The sequence below is a fragment of the Vombatus ursinus genome, unplaced genomic scaffold, assembly GCF_900497805.2.
Source record: "Vombatus ursinus unplaced genomic scaffold, bare-nosed wombat genome assembly UNPS02004573.1, whole genome shotgun sequence".
NCBI lineage: Eukaryota > Metazoa > Chordata > Mammalia > Diprotodontia > Vombatidae > Vombatus > Vombatus ursinus.
This window is the reverse complement of record NW_020944351.1, coordinates 466,382-491,456: the sequence shown is the minus strand read 5'-3', so window position 1 is coordinate 491,456 and position 25,075 is coordinate 466,382. Positions and strand designations below refer to the sequence as shown.

General features: G+C 40.1%; 1 pseudogene; it reads right to left on the bottom strand.

Moving 5' to 3' along the window:
* Window positions 1-1,305: 1,305 nt before the first annotated feature.
* Window positions 1,306-15,685, bottom strand: LOC114024756 (annotated as a pseudogene).
* Window positions 15,686-25,075: the final 9,390 nt, after the last annotated feature.

Here is a 25,075-nt window from a genome sequence, read left to right as displayed (position 1 = left end):
TCCTCTCCACAATTTGCCATTTTACCCTTCTGTCATTTTAGCCAATTTAATAGGTGAGATGGTATCTCAAAGTTGTTTTAATTTGCATTTCTCTAATCAATAATGATTTAGATAATTTTTTTTAAAAAGACTGTATATAGCTTTGATTTCTTTTTCCAAAAACTCTGTTCATATCCTTTGATCCTTTCTCAATTAGGGAATGACTCATATGTTTATAAGTTTGATAAAGTTCTCTATATATTGGAGATATGAGACCTTTATTTGAGAAACTGTCTATAAAATTTTTCCTCCAATTTTCTGCTTTCCTTCTAATCTTGGCTACGTTGGTCTTATTTGTACAAAACCTTTTTAATTTAATATAATCAAAATTATCCATTTTACAGCTCACAATGCTCTCTATCCTTGTTTACTCATAAATTCTTCTATCCATAAATCTGACAGGAAATCTGTTCCATGTTCTTCTTATTTGCTTATGATATTTCCATTTATGTCTAGGTCATGTATCCATTTTGACCATATCTTGGTAAATATTGTAAGATATTTGTCTATACCTAATTTCTGCTGGACTGCTTTCCTGTTTTCCCAATGATTTTTACCAGAGTGAATTCTTATATCAAAAGCTTAAATCTTTACATTTATCAAACATAAGATTACTATAATCATTTACTACTGGGTATTGTATATCTACTCTATTCCACTGATCCACCATGCTATTTCTCAGCCAGCACCAGATAGTTTTGATAATTACTGCCTTAAAATGCATTTAAAGATCTAGCACTGCTAGACTTCCTTCCTTTACCTTCTTTTTCATTAATTCCTTTGATATTCTTGACCTTTTGTTCTTCCGAATGAATTTTGTTATTATTTTTTCTAACTTAATAAAGTAATTTTTTGGTAATTCAATTGGGATAGCACTGAATAAGTAGATAAATTTAGGTAAGATTATAATTTTATTATATTGGCTTGGCCTACCAATTAATATTTCCCCAATTATTTAAATCTGACTTTATTTGTATAAAAAGCGTTTTATAATTATGTTCATATAGTTCCTGGGTTTGCCTTGGCAGGTATACTCTGCCAAGTATTTTATATTATCTACAGTTATTTTAAATGAACTATCTCTTCTTTTTTTTAATTAATAAATTTTATATTAATGGCCATGAAAAACATAGACAAGAGAAACAAGGAAACAGGGAAAATGCATTGAGCATAAATATGGAATGGATGTATATACTTGGCTGGAACACTGTTTTTCAAATGTATGTATTAACTAAAACACTTAAGATAGAGGCTTTTTTAGCCCATTCAAATGTTCTTTTCCTCAGCATTGCGTCTTTGGGGACTACTGAAGTGTGTCATGAACAAAAATGCAAAGTGGAATTGCATGATGTCACAAATTTTAGACCAGAAGTGTCTAGTCATTTCCTTGAAGAAAAGCTACTGAGCAAGCCAGTGGTCATCCAGCTTAGGGACAATAAAACTCAGGCAAGATGTCAAAGCCAACCTGATATAGGTGGCAGAGACAGAATCTCCATGTTGGTGGTGCATGTGTATAGCACTCCACACAACAGCAAGAATGTGACATGCTAGGGCTATATCAAATCCAAGATGGTGGAACAGAGTGAGGCAGTAACTGGCTAGGAATATACACTTAATACAAAAGAACTCCCAGGGCTGCCAACCATCTTGTAGGTAGCATCACCAGACCAGTGGCCAAGCAAAAATGGGCAAGGTAAACTACTGGTCTAGAACAGCAGAGTGGTGAATATGGATCTGGATGTATACCCATTGAACAGGACCTTACAGCAGGACCATGCCAGCAAAGACATCTTTCAGGTAATAGGCCTGTCTCACATCTTCACTGTCATTTCCTAAGACTTTCTTATTTTTCCACAGCTAGTACCATCCTTATCTATCTACTATCTCTTCTTGCAGAGCTTTATTGGTAATGTATAGAAATGCTGATGATTTATGTTGGCTTATTTTGCATCCTGCTACTTTGCCAAGATTATTAATTGTTTCAGCTAGCTTTATAGTTGAATCTCTAAGATTTTCTGAGTATACCATTTTATTATCTACAAAAAGAGATAGTTTTATTACTTCATCACCCATCATGATTCTTTCAGTTTCTTTTTCTTCTCTTATTGTTATTGCTAACATTTCTAGTATAATATTGAATAATGTTGGTGATAATAGGCATTCTTGTTTCACTCCTGATCTTATTGGGAAGGCTTCTAGCTTATCTCCATTATATTGATAAGGCTTGCTAATGGTTTTAGGTAGATGTTTCTTATCATTTTAAGGAAAAATCCATTTATACCTATGTTTTCAAGTGGTTTTAATAGGAATGAGTGTTGTATTTTGTCAAAAGTTTTTTCTGCATCTATTGATATAATTATGTGATTTTTGGGGTTACTTTTGTTATTGATATAATTGATATAATTAACCAGCTCTGCGTTCCTGATATAAATCCCACTTGGTCATAATGTATAATCAATGTGCTATATTGTAGTTGCCTAGCTAGTATTTTATTTAGGATTTTTGGATCAATATTTAATAGGGAAATTTGTCTATAACTTTCTTTCTCTATTTTTGTTCTTCCTGGTTTAGGTATCAGCACTATATTTGTTTCATAAAAGGAGTTTGGTAGGACTCCTTCTTTCCCTATTATTCCAAATAATTTATTTAATATTAGAATTAGTCCATCCTTAAATCTTTGGTAGAATTCACTTGTAAATCCATCTGGTCCTGATGCTTTTTTCTTAGGAAGTTCACTTATGGCCTGTTTGATTTCTTTTTCTAAAATAGTTTCATTTAGATATTCTGTTTCCTCTTCTGTTAATCTGGACAGTTTATGTTTTTGTAAGCATTCTTCCATTTCACTTAAATTGTTAAATTTATTGGCATATAGTTGGGTAAAATATTCTCCTAATAATTGCTTTAATTTCATCTTCATTTGCGGTATATTCACCCTTTTCATTTTTGATACTAGTGATTTGGTTTTCTCTCTTTTAAAGAAATCATATTAATCAATAGTTTATCTATTTTATTAGTTTTTTTATAAAACCAACTCTTATTCATTAATTCGATAGTTTTCTTACATTTAATTTTATTATTCTCATCTTTAATATTCAGGGTTTCCAATTTGGCATTTAATTGGGGATTTTTTTATTTGCTCTTCTTCTAGCTTTTTAAATTGCTTACCCAATTCATTGATCTGCTCTTTCTCTTTTTATAGCTGTAAGGATCTAGAGATATAAACTTTCCCTTGATTACTGATTTTGCTGCATCCCACAAGTTTTGATATGTTGTCTCATTATTATCATTCTCTTTAATAAAATTATTTATTGTTTCTATGACTTGTTCTTTAACCCACTCATTCTTTAAGATTTTTTAGTTATTTAGTCTTCAACTAATTTTTAAGCTGTGTTTCCATGGTCCTTTATTAAATGTAATCTTATTGCATTGTGATTGAAAAAGGATGCATTTAATATTTCTGCTTTTCTGCATTTAGCTATAAAGTTTTTATGCCCTAATATATGGTCAATTTTTGTAAAGGTGCCTCTGAGAAAAAGATGTATTTCTTTCTATTGCCATTCAATTCTCACCAGATGTCTATCATATCTAGCTTATCTAAATTCTGTTAATCTCCTTGACTTCTTCCTTATATATTTTTTGATTAGATGTATATAGTTCTGAGAGGGAAAGATTGAAATCCTCCACTATTATAGTTTTGCTATCTATTTACACCTGTAATTCATTTACCTTTTCCTTTAAAATTTTGAATGCTGTAACATTTGGTGCATATATATTCACTATTGACATTACTAAATTATCTCTGGTATTTTTTATTAACAAAATGTAATTTCCCTGCTTATCTCTTTTAATTAAATCTATTTTAGCTTTTACTTTGTCTGAGATCATGATTGCTACCCCTGCTTTTTTTTTAATATCAGCTGAAGCACAATACATTCTAGTCCAGCCCTTTATTTTTACTCTATGTGTGTCTCTCATTTTTAAATATGTTCTTGTATCCAACATATTGCCGGGTTCTAGTTTTTGATCCATTCTGCTATTCATTTCCGTTCATAGGTGAATTCATCCCATTCACATTCAAAGTTATAATTACTAGTTGTATATTTCCCTCTATCTTATTTTTCCTCAATGTTTATCCTCCTCTCTCTCTCTTTCTCTTTTTACCCTATCCCTCCTCAGAAATCTAATTTACTTCTGACCACTGCCTCTGTTGTCTGCATACCCTTCTAAAAGTCCCTTCCTTATCCTATCCCCTTGCACTCCTATTTATTAATCCGCATACCCTCTTAAGAGTCCTTCCTTTATCCTCTCCCCTTGCCCTTCTATTTCTCTGCAAGTTAAGAAGATTTTTATATCCCATCAAATGTTTATGTTATTCCCTCTTTAATCCAATTCTGATGAGAATAACGTTCCCACACTGCCTGCCCTCTAGCCTATCCTCCCTTCCACTGTAACAGTTCTTCCCTTGATACCTTTTTTTGTGAGATAATTCGCTCCATTTTACCTCTCCCTACCCAATTTTATTTTTTAGGATCATCAACTCCTATGTATACTCCTTTGAACTACCTTAGTAATAACATGCTTAAGAATTACAAAAATCATTTTCCCATATAAGGAGTAAGCAGTTTAACCTTATCAAATCCCTTATAGCTAGTTTTTATTTTCTTTTAACACATATGGTCTTTTTTTTTTCTTTACAAGAGTATTTTTTTTTACATTTTTTGCATATTATTTTAAACTTAAATACAAAATAAGAAAAGAATAAAGAAACAAACTTAAATAGTAAAACTAAAATAATACAAAATAAGAAAAGACAAAAGAAGTATTGCCATGTGCACAGCAGAACATAAGAGAGGATTCAAAATATACAGCGATAAATTTCCATTTCAAGAAAGCCTATATAACAAATTATAATTAGGTTTTGATGTTTACTTTCTTATGTTTTTCCTGCTTCTTTGTAAGTCAAACTTTCTGTTCAGTTCTGGTCTTTTCCTCAAGAATACTTAAAAGTCTTTTAGTTCATTAAATATCTATTTTTCCTTTTCAGGATTACACCGAACTTTGCTGGGTAGGTTATTCTTGGCTGCAAACCCAGATCCTTTGCTCTTCCGAATGTTATATTCCATGTCCTTCGGTCTTTTAATGTAGAAGCTGCTAAATCTTGTGTTATCCTGACTGTAGCTCCACAATATTTAAATTGTTTCTTTCTAGCTGCTTGTAATATTTTCTCCTTGACCTGGGAGTTTTGAAACTTAGCTATAATGTTCCTGTGAGCTTTCATTTTGGGATCTCTTTCAGGTACTGATCAGTGGATTTTTTCAATTTCTAGTTTACCTTCTAGTTCAAGTACTTTAGGGTAATTTTCCTTAATAATTTCTTGAAGTATAGTATCTAGACTCTTTTTTTTTTATCATGACTTTCAGGTAGTCCAACCATTCTTATATTATCTCTCCTTGATCTGTTATCTAGGTCAATTGTTTTTCTAATGAGATATTTCACATTCTCTCCTATTTTTTTCATTCTTTTGTTTTTGTTTTATTATTTCTTGATGTCTTATGAAGTCATTAGCTTCCCCTTGCCCAATTCTGATTTTTAAGGAGTTATTTTCTTTGTTAAGTTTTTGGATCTTTTTTCCAACTGGTTGACTTTCTCTTCCTAATTTTCTTGCTTTTCTTGCATTGCTCTTATTTCTTTTTCCAATTTTTCTTCAACTTCTATTATTTGATATTTAAAGTCCTTTTTAAGCTCTTCCAAGAACTCTTTTTGGGTTTGTGACCATTTTACAGTTTTCTTTGAAGCTTTACAAGAAGCAGTTTTGTCTTCTGAATTTGAACCCTGATCATCTCTATGACCATAATAACTATCTATGGTCAGGTTCTTTTTCTGTTTTCTACTCATTTTTGTTTGTTTGTTTGTTTTTTTGGTTAGGTCAGCAGGTTAAGTGACTTGCCCAAGGTCACACAGCTAGTAAGTGTTTTGTGTCTGAGACCACATTTGAACTCAGATCCTCCTGATTTCAAGGCCAGAGCGCTATCCACTGTGCCACCTACCTGCCCCTTTTTACTCATTTTTTTAAACAGCCTATTTCTTGGCTGTTAATTTTATGTTAGAATCAAGCATTGCTCCCAGGGTGGGGGAGGAGCATGGGGTGGTGGTGGTAGGGCAGTGGATGTCTTAGGCTACAGATATTTTGTTCTATTGTTTTCTGAGCTCTTTGACCTCTTGGTTTTTCCAGTGTTCTGTAATCCAAGGCCAGATGTGGTCACTGCTCTTCTGGCTCACACCTTGGTCTATAAGTGACCTTAGGTACTCCTCTCTGCCCCTGAGCCTTGACAAGGGCCCCTAGTACTGCTGCCACCATAAATGCTCTTGTAGTTGCAGGTGTCAGCTCACTCCTCTGCCCTGGAACGAAAACCAGGGACTCTGCTCTACTGTGAGTGATGACAACCAGCAGGGCCCTTGCCCATCTGCACCACACTCAGCACCACACCAGCATGTGCTTGCCTGTCTGGTCAGCATGCCTGAGCCCTGTGTCTAGCATCAGCAGAGGGCCCCCACAATCTTCCCCTGATCAGCTGCCCAGCCTCCACACCATCTGTGGGGCAAAAGCTCTGAAAGCTAAGGCTGTAGCTGTCTCCAGGGCTTGCTATTTGTTGACTCAGTGGTATCTTCCCAGAGGTATCTGTACCTCAATCAGGCCAGACCACCACCCTGGGAAGTCAGATCTTTTCTAAGTTGTCTTAAGCTGGACAACTGCTTTACTGCAACTTTTAATTATTTTTGCTGTTCTAAAATTTACTATGAGGCATTATTTTAAGTTATTTGTGGGGGAATTTCAGAGAGCCAGGTAATTTCCTGCTTTATTCTGCCATCTTCCCACAATTCCCTCACAATGTTGTTATTTTATAAATTGTTCTCTTGGTTCTGCTTGCTTCACTCTGCATCAATTCATACAGGTCTTCCCAGGTTTCTCTGAAACTTTCTCTTTCATCATTTCTCATAGAACAATAGTATTCCATTACATTCATATGCCATTCTTAATTGATAGAGATCCTCTTCATTTCTACTTCTTTTCCACTACAAAAAGAGCTTTTATAAATATTTTTTGTGCACATGGGTCCTTTTTCTCTTCCTTGGCCTCTTTTTTTGGTCATTGACTTCCTTGGGTTATAGGCCAAACAATGTTGATATTTTAGTTGTTTTCTTCACATAGTTCCAGATTCCTTTCCAGAATGGTTGGACCAATTTATAGATCCACCAATTGTGCAGTGTGATTCCTATCTTTTCATAATCCCTTCAATACTGACTACTCCCATCTTTTTAGAGGCAGCTAGGTGGCCCAGTGGATAGAGCACTGAACCTGGAGTCTTACTCCCAAGACCCAAGAAGTTAAAATCTGGCCTCAGATATTTACTATCTGTATGACCCTGGGCAAGTCACTTAATGTCTGTATCTCAGTTTCCTCAACTGTAAAATGGAGATAAGAATAGCACCTACTTCCCAGGGTTGTTGTGAGGATCAAATGAGATAATACTTGCAAAGTGCTTAGCACAGTGCCTGGCACGTAGTAGTCACTATATAAATGCTTGTTCCCTTCCCCTTTTGCCATCTTTGCCAATTTTCTGGGTGTGATTTGAAACCTCAGAATTATTTGCCTTTTCGTTCCTCTTATTATCAATAATTTGTAATATTATTTCATTTTGTAATTTTGTTTTATTTGTAATGTTATTTCATTTGTTAATAGTTTTCAATTCTCTTGAGATTCGCTTGTTCATATCCTTTGATTACGTATCTACTGAGAGATGGCTTTTGGTTTTATATATTTTTGTTAGTTGCATATATATCCTAGAGATCAAACCTTTATTAAAGATATTTGATATGAAGATTTTTCCCAATCATCATCATCATCTTCTTCTTCTTCTCCTCCTCCTCCTCTTCCTTCTATTTCATCCACCCCTGAGACCATCTAAGTCTCTCCATTTTCCTCATTATAATTTCATAAGCTGCTGACATTCTAGATTTTCCCTTGCATCCTCTTTCCTTAGCTTTGACATCTGATGTGGAGAGGTCAGCATAGTAGATAGGGCACTGGACTTGGAGTCAGGAAGACCTGGGTTCCGAGTACTTCCCCTGAAGTATTCAGCCTCAGGGGGACTGTTATATTGCTTGTTGTCTTTTGTTTTGTTTTGTTTTGTTTTGTTTTCATTGCCTTTCTGGTTTAAATTCTTTCTCTGTATTGCCTATTATAGGCTTCTCACATCCCTAAGATTAAGGTTGTCCAGTAACTTCTCTAAAGCTATTTAAGAGGTGGAATGTCCTCTAGAAGACCTTTAGAACCTTGCCATTAAGGAGTATGGTAGGAGGAATATCTCCCAGAATTCCTTGCCATGTTGGTTAATATAGTTCTTTTTCTTAAAAGGTATTTAAATCATCTTTGAGAATTAATTGGCTCAGAAGACTAAAGGCTCAGTCCATTGATGCAGCTTGCTGGTCTCCTGAGTGCAAAAAAAATAATAGAGTCAGGCAAGTTGAGCTCAACAAAATCAAGGCTATATCCTCACTGAATAGCCCTTCCCTGCTCTGTGTCTTCCTCCTCCTATAACTAAGGAAATCTTTGGTTAGCTGTTCAATTCATAAAATACTTTAAGGTTTGTAAAACACTTTGCACGTTATCTCATTTAATCCTCATGACAACTCTATGAAGTAGGTGCCATCATCCCCATTTTATAGATGAGGACTATTCTCTGGGTCTGGCCATTCAACTAGTTCAAATTCACCTGAATACACTACTGTCTAGCTTCTCTCTCCACCTTCTTCATAAGAGAATCATGAGAGACTTTGTTACCTGATTTGCTAGAATCAAGAGTAGCCTATACCTTCAGCATTTTCCTGCCTATCAGTCTAATAATGTTGTCAAAAATGAGGCTAATCTGGCATGGCTTCTTGTTTGGGGCTGGCAAGAGAGGCTATTTCCCCCTAATGAGCAGACACTATGCCCAGCCAGGCTGAGTGTGATCAATCCTTCTCACATCCAAAGTCTATACCTCAGTGAAACATCATGTTTTCCTTCAGCATGGAAATGAATGCAACTCCCACATGTCTTACATAGCTTTGGTTTTGCTCTTATACAGCAACATAGCAAGGATACATACTCACATCACCAATGCTGATTACGGTGAGAGTTAGCTACTTCTCACCCCCACAATTCTTGCATATTTCCAGTTTCCTCAGGGACACCTCTCTCAGTCTTATATCATCCATGCTGAAGCAAAGCTCAAAGCACCCATGGGCAGATCAGTACATGTAGTGACTCAGACTTTGTGCCATAATTTATACTTTAGGGAGTCTGGTTCTGGGATACTCTCTCTGGCTTTCCACTTGTCAAGCTCTCCTTTGCACTTTATAGTGTTTTAATTGGCAAGGAGACAATGTACTATCTCTAGCCTCAGGTTCTGAATCTTCACATTGTGGTGCTGGATACCTTCATTGTTTGAGGGAGTCAAAAGGGGGCTTTTTCAGACTGGGGTTGGTCCTGCAAGCTTGTCCAACTTGTCATACACCACACACACACGCACACACACACACACACACACACACACACACACACACACACACACGGGTGGACCACTAGCATCATATGGCAGAGGGTTTGAAGGAGTAAAAAGACTCAACTTATACTCATTGATATCCCTTTAAACACCTTGGCCTTGTGGCATTTTTCATATGGCTATGGATAGCTTGGATTTATCCCCTTTAAGAATTGCCTATTTGTATCATTTGGCCATTTTTCTTTGGCAATGGTTCGTGTTCTTATATTTGTATCAGTTCTTTATATTTCTGGGAAATGAGAACTTTATCTGAGAAACTTGTTACAAAGATTTCCCCTCATTAACATGTTTTTTTTTTCTGATTTTAACAGCATTAATGTTGTTTGTGCAAAAATATTTTGATCAAAATTGTCCATTTAATCTTTTCTTTTTTCCATTTATTTCTATTTCTTTATTCTGAGTCTTTTTATCTCTAGTCCTCCATTTCTATTTCCATTCTTTTTTTAAAAATTTATTTAGTTTTAGTTTTCAACATTCAATTCCATAAGATTTTGAGTTCCAAATTTTCTCCCCATCTCTCCCCTCCCCCTATCCCAAGATGGCACGCAGTTTGATAAAGTCTCCACGGATACATTTAATCTTTTCTGAGCTTCCCTATCTTTTCTTTGGTCATGAATTCTTCCCCTAGGCATAGTAGTAAAATGTATTTCTTTCCTTTCTCTTCTAACCTGATTATGGTGTGATCTTTTATATCTAGATTATGTATCCATTTGGAACTTATCATGGTCCATGGTTAGATATTGGCCTAAACTAATTTCTGCTAGACTGTTTTCCAATTTTTGTCAGATAGTGGATCCTTCCTCCAGTTGTTGGGCTCATTGTGTCACTCTGTTCCTTTATTTCTGTTTGTTCTGTACCTCGTCTGTTCTACTGATCAACTTTTCTATTTTTTAACTAGAAATACCAATCATTTTGATAATTACTGCTTTGTAGTATATCTTGAAATCTGGTGTTGCTGGGCCCCCTTCCTTCCCATTTTTTTCATTATTTTCTTTGATATTCTTTGCCTTTTGTTCCTCTAGATGAATGGTATTATTTTTTTCTAGGCCAAGAGAGTGTCGAGAGCTTATTTCATACTATGCCAAGAATCCTCAGAGTTTCCCCCACCCATTATATTCCCCAAAACTTGACTGTGCAGGCTGGACCCTGGATTTTTTTGGGGGTTGATTTCCCACCTCTTGTCCTCATATGGGCCGACCATCTGATCTAGACCTTCTGCTACCATGACCTCATCTGGCCCAGTTTTCACTATGTCAATGTAGAACAGTGCCCTCAGGAAGGGAGGCCTTTTTCAGGTCTCTCTGCTCACCATAATATAACCAGCCATATGAAGGAGAATGCAGGTAGCCCTGGAGAAGGACAGTAAAAATATACTGGACTCCTTCCCAAATGAGAGCAAACTGTTCCTGACTAGTTTCAGTCATAGGAATAGAGAAAAAAAAGCATTAGTGAGGTCAATAACCACATAGTACTCACGCTGGTCCTGTGTTACATGGTCTATGGCACTCATGAAGTTAGGAGCAGCTGTATTGACAGGCTGATGAGTTTGTTTGGCTCCCTGTAGTGTACCATAAACTTCCAGGTGCCATTTGCCTTCCTCATGGGCAACACAGTGTTGTTGTAAGGAGACCTGGTATAACAAAGTACCCCAACTTCCTTCATCTCCATCACCAGAGAAGAAATGTCTTCCTGTTTCCCCCCCTCCCCCCCAGAGATCCAATATTGTTTGAGTAACTGATTGTTTTGGGTAACTCTCAGGGTTTCCATTTGTCCCTGCCCAATGTATAGAGGATGCAGAAAGAGCCTGTGTAGATACTAACTCCTGAGAGAGAGCCCATGATACCCCATCCTTTCATGGTCTTCCCTCTAAATGATCTAAACAGGGGAGAGGCTTTTGGAGGATGTTTTAGGCTTGGGTGGGGCTGGAGGGCCTTATCCTTGACTCCTGTCCTTTAGGAACTTTACCTGCTCCCCTGCAGATCCACATGGGGAGCTGGCTCCAATGGGAATTCATCTTTCTGGGGCCTGGTGTGAATAATTCTCCATCTGAGCCATCTAAAAAGGTTTTTAGTGCATGGTCCCTCCAAGCCTAGATCTCGGTCTCTATTTGCTGCACGTCCTCAGCCAAGTCACTTTCTCTTATGCTGGTAGTCCAACTTCCTCAGGACAGTCAACAACAATAAAGGAACGCTGGATTTGGAACTTTTGTTTCCCTCCTGGGAACCCTCCTCTAGTACCCATTGAGGTCATTGTAATTTTGAAAGATGTAATAACTCTGATCAATGCAATGATCACTCATGATTCCAGAGGGCTGATGATGATGATGAATCCTATCCAACTCCTGACAGAGAAATGATGGCCTAATAGAATGAAATATGAGATTTTGGACATGACCCAAAAGGCCAGTTATTTTGCTTGACCATTCCTTTGGTGTTCCAATGTTTAGTTTTTCTTTTCTTTTTCCTGTGGGGGGGGCGAGGAGGTATGAGGAAGAAAAGATAAATGTCTGATAATAAAAAAATTTTAATTTTCAAAAAAGAATCATTGTACTCCTTGAAAAAATATAATGTTTAAAGCTTGGATATGATATTCCAAGAATTCATAAATGAAAACCACCCAGATTTGTTAATACCAGAGGGCAAAGTAAAGAAGGGATAAATCCACTTATCATCTCCTGAGAGAAACCCCCGAAGGAAAAGTCCCAGGAATGTCATAGCCAAAATCTAGACAAAAGATATAGGCTTATAACCAAGAATAACTTAGCCTGCAAAACTGCGTATAATTCTACAGTGGCGGGGTGGGGGGGAAGGGGTGTTGTAGGGGCAGATAGATCTTGAATGGACTAGAGGACTTTTAAGCATTCCAGGTGAAAGACCAGAGATGAATGGGAACTTTGAAATGCAAGCACAAAAGTGTAGAGAAACTCAGAAAACTAAATTGATTAGAGCTATTGAAAGGGGCTGTATAATGGCTTATTACTAACGTTCTAATAGGGGAAGAAGAAAGCAGTGCCCCTTCAGAACCTTAATGTCTTCAAAGGACATTCAGGGAGTTAATGAAGAAAATGGAGGACCTGGTAGTGGACTGGGTCTGTTCTAAAGGTTTTAAGAAGGGAAAGGAAAGGAGAATTCACTAGGGCAGAAAGGAGAAGGGGTAGAACTTACTATTTCGTATTATTTGGGTACATTAGAAGAAAAATATACCAACTTGAATGAAGGGCTGGGGGCAGCGGGCATCAGATTAACCTCCCCTATTGTTGGAAATGGACAAAGGCAGCCTAAGCTTGCAGTTTGTTGTAGAAATACATCCAACTCCCACGGAAACAGACAAGGATAGAAAGAAGTGAAGATAAAAGGGAGGGTAATACTGGGGAGGGAATAGTTGTAAGCAAAACAAACTTTCTGAGCCTGGCAATAGCCATGGGAGTTAGGAGGTCACTAGGTAGTAACCTTGAGATGGATGTGCCCAGGTTGTGAGTATTGAAAGGTCTGGAGAGAGTGCACTGCTCTGTCCCCAGAACCTGCGCAGAAGGGGGAGAGTACCACCAGCAGCAAAGGAGCCCAGCCCAGCAAAGGGGTGGGCCAGCCTAGCAATATATTGACCGGTCCATCACCTACACTATGCCCTGAAGTGAACTTGATGAAGACTCCACAGAGAGAGAAAAGAACTTCCCAAGACAGGAGGACTGAGGGGTACCCCCTGCCCCATGTGGGCCTCATTACCATTTTACCTTAAGTTTGTGCCCACTGTCCCCAGAGACTGTGTGTATCTGTGGGAGCTTATGCTATGGGCCCTGGGGGAGATGGTTTACCAATTCTTCTTGCTATACCTTCTTAGTAGATTCATTTTTAAATTGTTAATTGATGCTACTGGCTGCCTTAAAAATTTTTTTTTTGAGGAAAAAAACTATATATTAAGCTTAATGAAGTTGTAACAAAATTGTTCTTTCTGTGTTCTACACTTTTTATCTCATGGGCATTTAAAAATATTTTCTTAATGCTCTTTTTTACATAGTTATCACTAGTCGCTAACCCATCTCTACCTCCACTTGCCTCCCCCCAACACAGTAGAACCCCTATTTTGCAAGAAATATGTAAAGCCAAGCAAAACAAATCAATGCATTAGGCATGTCTGAGAATGCATGTCTGATTCTGTACCTCCAGACCATCACCTACCTCTCTACCAAGAAGGGAGAGGTAGGTTTCATCCCTAGACTTTCCAAGGGCCGACTAGTTGCTACTTTGGTCAGAATTCTGGGGCCTTTCAACTTTGTTTTCTTTCATATTATTATTGTGGTCTGTCAATTTCATTCTCCATCAGTTCATACAAGTCTTTTCATATTTCTTTAAATCTGTCATATTTATTATTATGTTATAGTAACATTCCATTATATTCCCATACCATAATTTGTTTAGCCATTTCCTGATTGTCACCAATTTTGTTTCTAGTCCTTGCTATAGCAGTACTGCTATAAATATTATTGTACAAATATGTCTCCTTTCCCTCTGACACTGACCTCTGCCTTTGTCTTGCAAATGGATTCATGCTCATGATTCCTTAATAATGAGAGCTTACATTTACATAACACTTTAAGGTTTGCAAAACACTTTACACATATTATCTTTTTGATCCTCGCAACATCCCTGGGAAGTAGATGCTATTAATCCCGTTTTACAGATGGGGAAACTGTGGTTGAGACAAGTTTAGTTACTTGTCCAGAGTTAAACAAACCAAGTAAGCCTGAGGCAGGATTGACACTGGGGTCGTGCTAACCACAGTGCCACCTAGCTTCCTTAAAATAATGAGTTCTCTATTACCCAAGTCAGTGTCAAACTCACTGGAATAGATCTTACAATCACCATTCTCTAGTGGGAAAATTGTCTCCCATCCTGCAGTAGCTTTACTGATCTTTCTGTGATTACTGCCAGTGATTTAGTAATCACATCTGGAAATTCAGTCCATTGGCAGTTAAGTATCATACTCGAGTGAGGACTTGGAGTCAGCAGACACTTGAGTTCAAACCCAGCCTGAGACGTTTTGATGAAAAGTAAAAATTGATTCCTACATTAAAAAATGGATAAATCTCACAACTGCAAGGAAAAAAAAAAAGGACCATAGGAAATAGAATACCTTTCTATTAACTGCATGAACAAAAAGCACTCATCAGGAAGTTGTAAAGGTAGACCTAGGTGTCCTTGAAGAATTTAAGCTCCCTGGGGCAGCTAGGTGGCACAGTGGATAGAGCACTGGCCCTGAAGTCAGGAGGACCTGAGTTCAAATCCAGCCTCAGACCAAACACTTGGCACTTACTAGCTGTGTGACCCTGGGCAAGTCACTTAACCACAATTGCCTTAAAAAAAATTAAGTTCCCATAACCAGATAAATTATATCTTTGGGTATACTGACACTGACTAGATGTGTGACCCTGGGCAAGTCACTTCACCCTGTTTGCCTCAGTTTCCTCATCTGCAAAGTGGGGATAGTAATAGCACCTCCCTTCTAGTGTTGCTATGAGAATCAAATGAGACACCATGGAAAACGCTATATGTGGACCTTGGTACCCCCTGCCTGAAGGCCAGGTGTGTTACATTTCATCCTTCCCCCAGCGTTCTCCAGTACTCATAAGGGGAATTGGGGAGGGGGGGCAGTATCTAGGCTCTCTGCCAGTGGCTCCAATCCCCACCTATTATGTTCCCTCAAGTGTAGGGGGTTGGTCCCCTATACCCGAATTCCATTTAGCCACTAGCAGTCAGATTAACCTCCACAAAGGAATATTTACTTCAAAGGTATATTAACAAATATACTAACAAACTCCACAACATGTGGGAGGCATAATCCCCCCCGATAGCACCCCAGTCTCTGGGGAAAAGAAGAGGATTAGCTTCACAGCTTAGCTCAGTTCCTATAGAGCACAGTCCCAAGTTTCGAGTCCAAAACCCTCCTCAGGCTCAAGTCCCAGGCACCTTGGCTTTCTGTGGACCTTCCTGCTGGGCTGGCTGACTGTAACAGCCGGCTTGGAATCCCGGCCCCCAGGTCACCATGGCTCGAACTCCAGGTCTGCTGGGGATTATAGCCGCCACATGAAACTGAGAAGGACAAACAGAACAGGACAAAAACAGGAACATCCTAAACTATGGGGCCCAAAAGGACTGTGGGGGAGGGGGAAGTCATTTCCCCATGCTTGGTTCAATTCATAGCATCCACACTGTGGATGAATGTATGTGATCTTCACCCTTGGGATGTAGCAGGAAAGAGCATACATGAAAGAGAGAGATTGTCCCAGTGTAGCAGTTCTTAAAGATACATCTAGTTTAAGGAGGCTACTCCCACCCATGTGGTAGCAGAATGCATGATGCAGTGTGTCCTCATGTTAGGCAACCTGGGCAAACTCCAAGCCCAATTACATATATAAATGCTCACTGTTTTTATTACCCAAGGATATAATTTATCTGGTTATGGGAACTTAATTTTTTTTAAGGCAATTGTGGTTAAGTGACTTGCCCAGGGTCACACAGCTAGTAAGTGCCAAGTGTTTGGTCTGAGGCCGGATTTGAACTCAGGTCCTCCTGACTTCAGGGCCAGTGCTCTATCCACTGTGCCACAGGGAGCTTAAATTCTTCATTAAATTTAAGCCCCAGGGGGCTTAAATTCTTCAAGGACACCTAGGTCTACCTTTACAACTTCCTGATGAGTCCTTTTTGTTCATGCAGTTAATAGAAAGGTATTCTATTTCCTATGGTCCTTTTTTTTTTCTTGCAGTTGTGAAATTTATCCATTTTTTAATGTAGGAATCAATTTTGACTTGTCATCAAAACGTCTCTTCCTAGACATGAGTATATTCCAAATAAAAACATTCTGATTTGCTGGCCAGTCTCTATCATTTCCTACTTTTTTTTTGTTTGTTCTGTTTTTCTTTCTTTTCTTTTCTTTTTTTTTCTATTTTTCAATTAACTAGCATTTGGCCCCCCAATTGAAAAAAAGGGAAAAGGAAAAACAAAACCCTTGTAACAAATATGCATATTCATGCAAAATAAATTGCTAAATTGGCCAAGTCCAAAAATGTATGTTTCGTTCTATATCAGGTCTGGCACAATTCTGTCAAGAGGTGGGCAGAATGTTTCATCATTGCTCCTCTGGAATTGTGATTGGTCATTGCATTGATCAGAATTGTAAGTCTTTTAAAATTGTTTGTCTTCACAGTTGTCAGTGACTATAGTAATCTACTATTTGATAAACCCAAAGACCCCAGCTTCTGGGATAAGAACTCACTATTTGACAAACACTGCTGGGAAAACTGGAAAAGAGTATGGCAGAAACTAGGCATAGACCAAAATCTCACACCATATACCAAAATAAAGTCAAAATGGGTTCATGATTTAGATATAAAGGTTGATATTATAAGCAAACTGGGAGAGCAAGGAATAGTTTACCTATTAGATTTATGGAGAACAGAAGAATTTATGACCAAACAGGAGATAGAGAACATTACAAAATGCAAAATGTATAATTTTTATTACATTAAATTGAAAAGTTTTTGCACAAACAAAGCCAATGCAACTAAGGTTAGAAGGAAAGTAGAAAATTGGGAAAGAATTTTTACAACCAGTGTCTCTGATAAGGGCCTCATTTCTAAAATATATAGAGAATTAAGTCAAATCTATAAGAATACAAGTCATTCCCCAAATGATAAATGGTCAATGGATATGAAGAGGCAGTTCTCAGATGAAGAAATTAAAGCCATCTATAGTCATATGAAAAAATGCTCTAAATCACTATTGATTAGAGAAATGCAAATCAAAACAACTCTGAGGTACTACATCACAACTCTCAGATTGGCTAATATAACAGAAAAGGAAAATGATAAATGTTGGAGAAGGTATGGGAAAATTGGAACACTAATGCATTGTTGGTGGACTTGTGAATTGATCCAACCATTTTGGAGAGCAATTTGGAACTATGCCCAAAGGGCTATAAGAATGTGCCTACCCTTTGACCCAGCAATAACACTTCTAGGGCTGTATCCCAAAGACATCATACAAATGAGAAAAGGACCCACATGTACAAAAATATTTATAGCAGCTCTTTTTGTGGTGGCAAAGAATTGGAAATTAAGGGAATGCCCATCATTTGGGGAATGGCTGAACAAGTTGTGGTATATGAATGTAATGGAATACTATTGTGGTGTAAGAAATGATGAGCAGGCAGACTTCAGAAAAACCTGGAAAGACTTATATGGACTGATGCCGAGTGAAGTGAGCAGAACTAGGAGAACGTTGCACACAGTAACAGCCGTGTTGTACAATGACTAATGTTGATAGACTTAGCCCTTCTGAGCAATGCAAGGATCTAAGAAATCTCCAGAGGCCTCGTGATGGAAAATGCTATCCACATCCAAAGAAAGAACTATGGAGTTTGAATGCAGATTGAAGCATACTATTTGTTATTTTTTTTCTTCAGTTTTGTTTTTTCCTCTTTCTGATGGTTCCTCCTATTGGTTCTAATTCTTCCTTACAACATCATTAATGTGAAAGTATGTTTAATAGGAATGTGTATGTATAGCCTATATGAGATTGTGTGCCGTCTTGGGGAGGGAGTTGGAGAAAAATTTAAAACTCAAAAGCTTATGGAAATGATTGTTGATAAATCAAAATAAGCTAATAAGAATAAAAAAAGATTGTCTTGACAGTGTTATTGTTATTATATAAATTATTCACCTGGTTCTACTCACTTCACTCTGCATCAGTTCATGTAGGTCTTCCAAAGTTTCTCTGAAACTGGCCCTGTCCCCATTTCCTACGGAAGTATTGTTTCATTGCCTGTGGTACCTTTCCGCAAAATGTAGTTTCCTTGTTTATCTTTTAATGAAACCTGTTTTTGCTTTTGTCTCATCTTAGATTGTGATTGTCACTCCTGCTTTTTTGAGTTCAGGGATAGCATGAAATTTTTACTCCATCCCCTTATTTTAATTTTATACATCTTTCTGTTTCAAGTGCCTTCTGGCATTCCTCTGTCCCTCCTCCACTCTGTCTACTAACCTCAGTGACTTCATTTAAGTCCCAGCAAAAATCCTACTTTCTGCAAGAAGCCTTCCCTAACCCCTCTTAATTCCAGTCCTTTCCCTCTTGTAATGATTTCCTATTTATCCTATATATAGCTTGCTTTGTATATATTTGTTTGCATCTTATCTCCCCCTTTAGATTATAAGCTCCTTGAGGGTAGGGACTGTCTTTTGCCTCTTTTTTTTTTCTTTTGCCTCTTTTTGTATCCCCAGTTCTTAGCACAGTGCCTGGAACATAATAGGTACTTAATAAATATTTATTGAATTGAATTGAACTAAAGTGCATTTCTTGTAAACAACATGTTGAATTCAGCGTTCTAATCCATTCTGCTGTCTGCCTTTGTTTTATGCCTGAGTTCATCCCATCCACAGTTATGATAGTTAATTGTATATTTCCTTCTATCCTATTCAGTTATATTTTTTTCTCTCTTTGTTCCTTACCCCCTCTTTATTACAGGTTCTTCCCCTTTCTTTCTTGCTAAACTTTTAACCCTCTTTTCCCAATCTTCCCTCCTGCTTTCCCACCCTACAGATCAGCCACCCTGCCTCTCAGGACTCATGGTTTCTTTGCCCATTGTCATTCCATTGTTTCCAAGTCCTGATGCCTCTGCCTCTGCCCCCCCCCCCCCCCCGCGGCCCCCTGCCCCCGCCCCCCCCCCCTGTGGAAGCCTAAGGCTTCTGCCCCCCCCCCCACTGTGGAGGCCTAAGGCTTCTGCCCCGGCCCCCTTCCCCCCCTGTGGAGGCCTGGGGCTTCTGGCCGCTGCCGCCACCCCCCCTCCAACTGGGGAGGCCTAGGGCTTCTGCCCCTCCCCCCCACTTTGGAGGCCTAAGGCTTCTGCCACCCCCACTGTGGAGGCCTAGGGCTTCTGCGCCCTGTCCCCCCAACTGTGGAGGCCTAAGGCTTCTGCCCCTTCACTGTGGGGGCCTAAGGCTTTTGTCCCCCCACCCCCCACTGTGGAGGCCTAGGGCTTCTGGCACCCCCACTGTGGAGGCCCAGGGCTTCTGCCCATGCCTAGTTTGCCCCAGCCAGGTGCCTCCAAGTGTTTTCATCTTTCAGGTGGGATTGGGGTATGCTAAGCTCATCTGGGCTGTGATGGGTTACTACCATTCAGGGGCCATATTTTAAAAACTGGAAGGTATGTCTCAAAAAGTATTTCTAGGATTGAGTCTCTTTGTTTATAGCTTGTGTCTTTGGTTCTTTGGCTCTCAAGGCTTCCCTGATCTTTGATTACTTTGCCTTCAACGTCTTATAACCCTTCTTGGAGGCAGTGTGGCATAATAGAAAGAATGGTGTCTTGGGACTCTAAGGAGCCCATCTCTGTCACTTACTATTGTTGGGGTCTTAAACAAGTCACTTCACCCCTGTGGGACTATGGTCCTCATCTGTCAAATGATAAGGTTGAGTTACACAATCTCCAAGGTTCCTTTTAGCTAAAAAATGTATGCTCCTGTCTGGAAAGTGTACAGGATTTCTCGTTAGGGGATCTGGGTGTGAATCCTGACTTTGCCGCTCAGCACTTCTCAGCAGGTCATTTTCCTTCTCTAGGCCCATGTTTCCCCATGTATAAGATGAAGGATTAGTGGACTAGATGGTCTCTAAGCTCCTGCCAGCCCTTGTCTCTCTGTGCCTCTGGTTTTCTGAACTTTCCTTCCACCCTGTTGCTAACTTCTGGTGTGATTACACCCTGATATCAATGGCTCTTCTGTTCTCAGTCTGCCTGTTTGGTTTCCTCTCACCACCTTGGTTGGGGTTGGCCTGAAGCCAACTAGTGGAAATGTCTGAGGGCTCCCAGCTGGGGCCTAGATTGCTCTCCCTGATCTCTCTCCTCCCTTAGACCAATGACCCCCTGTGTCTTGGAACTGATCTTCTGGTAAGAGACTCCTGAAAAGTGCCCAGTAGCTGGTCAGTCGCTTGTGTTCTGCTGGGGCATTTTTGCCTCCCGTGGCTGTTGGAGTGTTCACCGGTAGCTTCTTTCTGCAGGTAGTTCATATTGACCCCTCTGGGTAGGCTGGCTAGTAGTATATTGAGACCAGCGTTTTTCACTGCACGTGCTTGGCTCTGGAAACTCAAAGACACTTTTTTTGTTCCCCACATTAGAGGAGGATTTTTGCAATCTCAACTCCAAGTAGGCTGTTAAACTGTAACTGAAATGCCACGATTTCCAAATTTCAAAGGGGTTGGAACGGTTCCACCCCTTCTCCTAGTGGGGAAAGTTAAAAAAAAATTCCAAAACTTGAATGATAGGGGGATTTTAACTATGTAGGAGTTGATATGAGGATCTTTCCTACAGCATCTGTCCTCCAGGGAGGGAATAGATGGCCCAAGGAGGAAAGAAGTGTTGGCTTCGGAGTCACGGGATGAAAGTTTGAATCCTGGGCCTATGCCACTTACTGCTTCTGTGAACTTGAACAAGGCAACCTTTCTCGAGGCAGTGTGGTGTAGACAGGGTGCTGGACTTAGAAGCACAAAGATTGCCTCAGTCGCTTACTAGATTTGTGACCCTGGGCAACTCACTGTACCTCCCTGTGCCTCACTTTCCTCATCTATGAAACAAGGGGGTTGGAAATAATGGCCCCAAAGGTCTCCATCTATGAGCTTGTGTCCTCTGAGTCTCAGTTTCCTCAACTGTAACTTGAGAGAGTTGGAGCCTTCTAGTTGTAGACAATCTAGTAGAGAATTCATTTTACCAACAAGGAAAAACATAACAGAAAATCCGAGGGAAGCTGCTGGAGGTCTTGTGACCAAATTAACTTTGGGTGGATATTAAAGCGACTTATTCTGAAGAAGTGCTTGCTGGGCAGAAGGGCCCTTTGAAGAAAAGTAGAGGAATCCAAACTGGCTAAGTTTGGGGGGAGGAATGGTGTAAGGGTGGGGTGCAAAACTACATCTCTGATTTCATTGGAATAGGGAAGTTTTTTTTTCTTAAGGCTCTTTTTTTTTTCCTTGCTAAACAAAAGGGTTAAGTAACTTGCCCAGGGTCACACAGCTAGTAAGTGTTATATATCTGATGCCAGATTTGAACTCAGATCCTCCTGAATCCAGGGCCGGTGCTCTATCCACTGCACCACCTAGCTGCCCCTGCAATAGGGAAGTCTTGAGGAATTTCCTTTCATCAGTACAAATGGGCCCAGTTCCCCAACTTGACTGAGAGAATTTCCTGGGATCACACAGCTAGCCAGTACGTGTTAGAGGTGAGACTTGAATTCAGGGCTTCCTGACTCAGAGGCTGTCTAGTCCACCCAGATTTGAAGAGGAACCTCCCCCCTAAGGCGCCCAACAAGTGCTCATTTATCTTCTCCTTGAAGACCTCCATTAAGGGAGCCCCTGCTCCTCTGGAGATAGCCCCTCACTGTGGGACAGCTCAGACCCAGGAAAGTTTTCCTGCCCTCACACCCAAGTGAGCTTCTTCGTGTCCTTCCCTCACTGCTCCTTGCTCTGCCCTCTGGAGACAAGCAGAGCCAGCCTGATTCCTCTTTTTACCACAAAGCAGCCTTTCAAATACTTTTTAGAAGACCTATCTTGTGTTCTCCCTGAGTCTTCTCTTCTCTAGGCTAAACATTTCCTGCCTCTTCAACCAATCCTCCCATGACATGGACCGCTCCCCATCCATGTCCTTTCCAGAATGTGACACTCACCACCGACCACAAACATTTCAGATGTGCCGTGCCTTGGGCATGGCACAGAGGCCTTCTTATCCCTCACTAGCCTATGGTCTGCAGGCTCCATCCTTTGCCCCCTTCCAGTCCTGTAACCCTCCCAGTTCTCCAGAATATTGCAGGTATCACTGACACCAGCTGTCCATTTCTCAGTTCCCTCTGGTGTAGTTGCTGTAGGCCAGAGTATGTGACTTTACCCAGGGCAGCCAGGCATTCTTACTATACCCTACTTGGGTATTGCCTCCTGCTTCATTCTGTTATTTTCCATGACAAAGGCCATTCTCTTAATTGTGGGGCAGCTCAACCTCCTCCTTCAAACGAACAAGCACTTGTTAAGTATTTCCTATGTGTCATTCACTGTGCTAAGCACTTGGGTGGGGGGGGGGGGTGCAAATTAATGCAAAAGCACAGGCCCTGCCGTCAAGGAACGTCTATTTGAATGACAGAGATCACAGGGTAAAAAACTAGGTCTATACAAGCTATATAGAAAGTAGATGGAAGGCAGCTGGAGAGGAGAAGGCATTAGTAGTTAGGGAACCTGGAAAGGACTTTCTGGATTTGAACTGAGTTTTGTAAGAAGTCAGGGAAACCCAGAGGCAGGAATGAAGGAGCAGAACGTTCTAGAGGAGAGAGACAGCCAGTGGAAAGGCCCAGAGATGAGAGAACGTAGGAAGGGGAGGAAAGTAGAGGAAAGGGTCAGGTTATGAAGAGCTTTGAATGCCAAACACTAAAGGTTCTGTTTGATACTGGAGGCCATAGGGAGGCAGTGCAGCCCATTGTGAGGGGGAGTGACCTAGTGAGGCCTTCAGGAAGTCACCTTGGCCCAGGAGCTGTGGGAGGAGACCTGGGGCAAGGAGGCCAGGGAGAAAGCGCTGTCACAGGTGAGAAGTGGTGAAGGCTGAAGTTAGGTGGTGGCAGGGTGAGTGGAGAGAAGGGGACACAGACAAGAGATACTTCAAAGGTAGAAACAAGAAGATTTGGCAAAGGGGGGGGAAGGGAATCCACGAGATGAGTAAGAGTGAGGAGTCTGGGGTAGATAACACAAAGGGAGGGACACTTCAGAAGAAATGAAGGAAGAAGGTTAATCCAAAACCCATCATCCCTGCTGGAAAACCTCTGCTCGCCAGGGTAGAGGATTGGGTGCCAAAGATGGGCCAAAGCAGCAAAACTTATTAGGGGGCCTTCGGTCTGGTGGCTGACCTGGCCTGATGGTTTTCATCACAAATTATTTATATCTTCAGCCTCCATTGTCTCTTTGAGTGACAAGTTTACAATTTATCATTCACTGTGCAAAAAAAGTGCTTCCTTTTTATCAAACAAATTCTGCCCCTTCAAAGGGCACTGCTCATCTCTACTGAGCTAGGATTTGGTCAGTCTCTCTACAAATCATCCTCTGCAAAGCCATAACTAGGGTGAGGTAACTGATACTTTGTCTCTGGGTGCCAACACCAAAGGGCATGTAATTCCTCCCCAGTGCAGTGCGCTTGTCCATAGTCCCTTCACCTTAGGGTCTTTTGCCAGTGCAGTGCCACCCCAGATGGTCCTTTTGGACAGGGTGCTGTATTCTCTCACTGTCATGCCCCCATTTTGCTGCTTCCTTCCCCTGAGAGTTTGAGGATTGGGTGTTGTATTGCCATGGAAGTTGGGATAAGATTCCCAGGGGAATAGGCCTCCCCTTCTACCCATTTTACTGAGCCTAACCAAGGCTGACTGTCTCATGTGCCCTATCTCCTCTCAAATGAATTTACCTTGGGTACAGGCCTTTGCTGCACATGCACATGCTACACTTATTATGCCTCTGACTCTCCTCTTCCTGAGTATGGTTTAATAGACTTGGGTAGTACCCCATCCCTTCTCCCCAGCCTTCCTGCTAAAAAACTGAAATGTCTCTCATCTACAAGGCTCTTTTGTTGCAGTATTAGAGAAATTGATAAAGCAGTTATGGCATGCTTTCCTGTCATTAGTCTTCACAATAGATCTGAAAGAAGCAGTGCCCATATTATATCCCCTTTCTATAGAGCTGAAACTACGGCATGGAAGAAATGAATGACTTACCCAAGATCACACAGCTTATGAGTAGAAGAGTTAGGATTTCAACTCAGAACCTCTTGATTCTGAAACCCAACACTCTTTTCACTATGCCCCACTGTCCTGTTTATTGTTCTCAGAGATATAGAGTCCCTTACTGCTGGGAGAGTTTAGGACTTGAGTGTCTTTAATCCATTCCCAATTATTATGACATTCAAAGTGCTTTTGGCAAGGGATGCTTTAGCCCACTCTTAGACTAAACCTGTTAGATCTCCCCCCAGGGGTTTAGGGTACCCTGAAGGGTTTCACTATCTCTTCTCCATTGCCATCAATTCAAAACCCACTAGCTCTAGTCCTCTCCCCTCCTCCACCCCCAACATGTGCCAAGGACTAGTACCCTAGTTCCGTTTAGCATCTTGATATCAACTGGCTTTTACAAAAGATTGTTTATTTTGAAGATATCACAAGGACAAAGTATAAACATTTTGTAGAAGTTGAAGGGAGTAGGCTTATAATTTAGCCCAGTTCTTATGTAGCATTTATCATACCAAATTCATGGCCAAAGGAGCAGATGCGTCCTTGTCTCAGTTTCTTCTGGCCTGGGGTCCTTAAGATCACACCCAATGGTCACTTGTTTTTCCTGGAACGCTGGTTTCTAGAATCCAGATTCTGGAATGTCAGGGTGCCT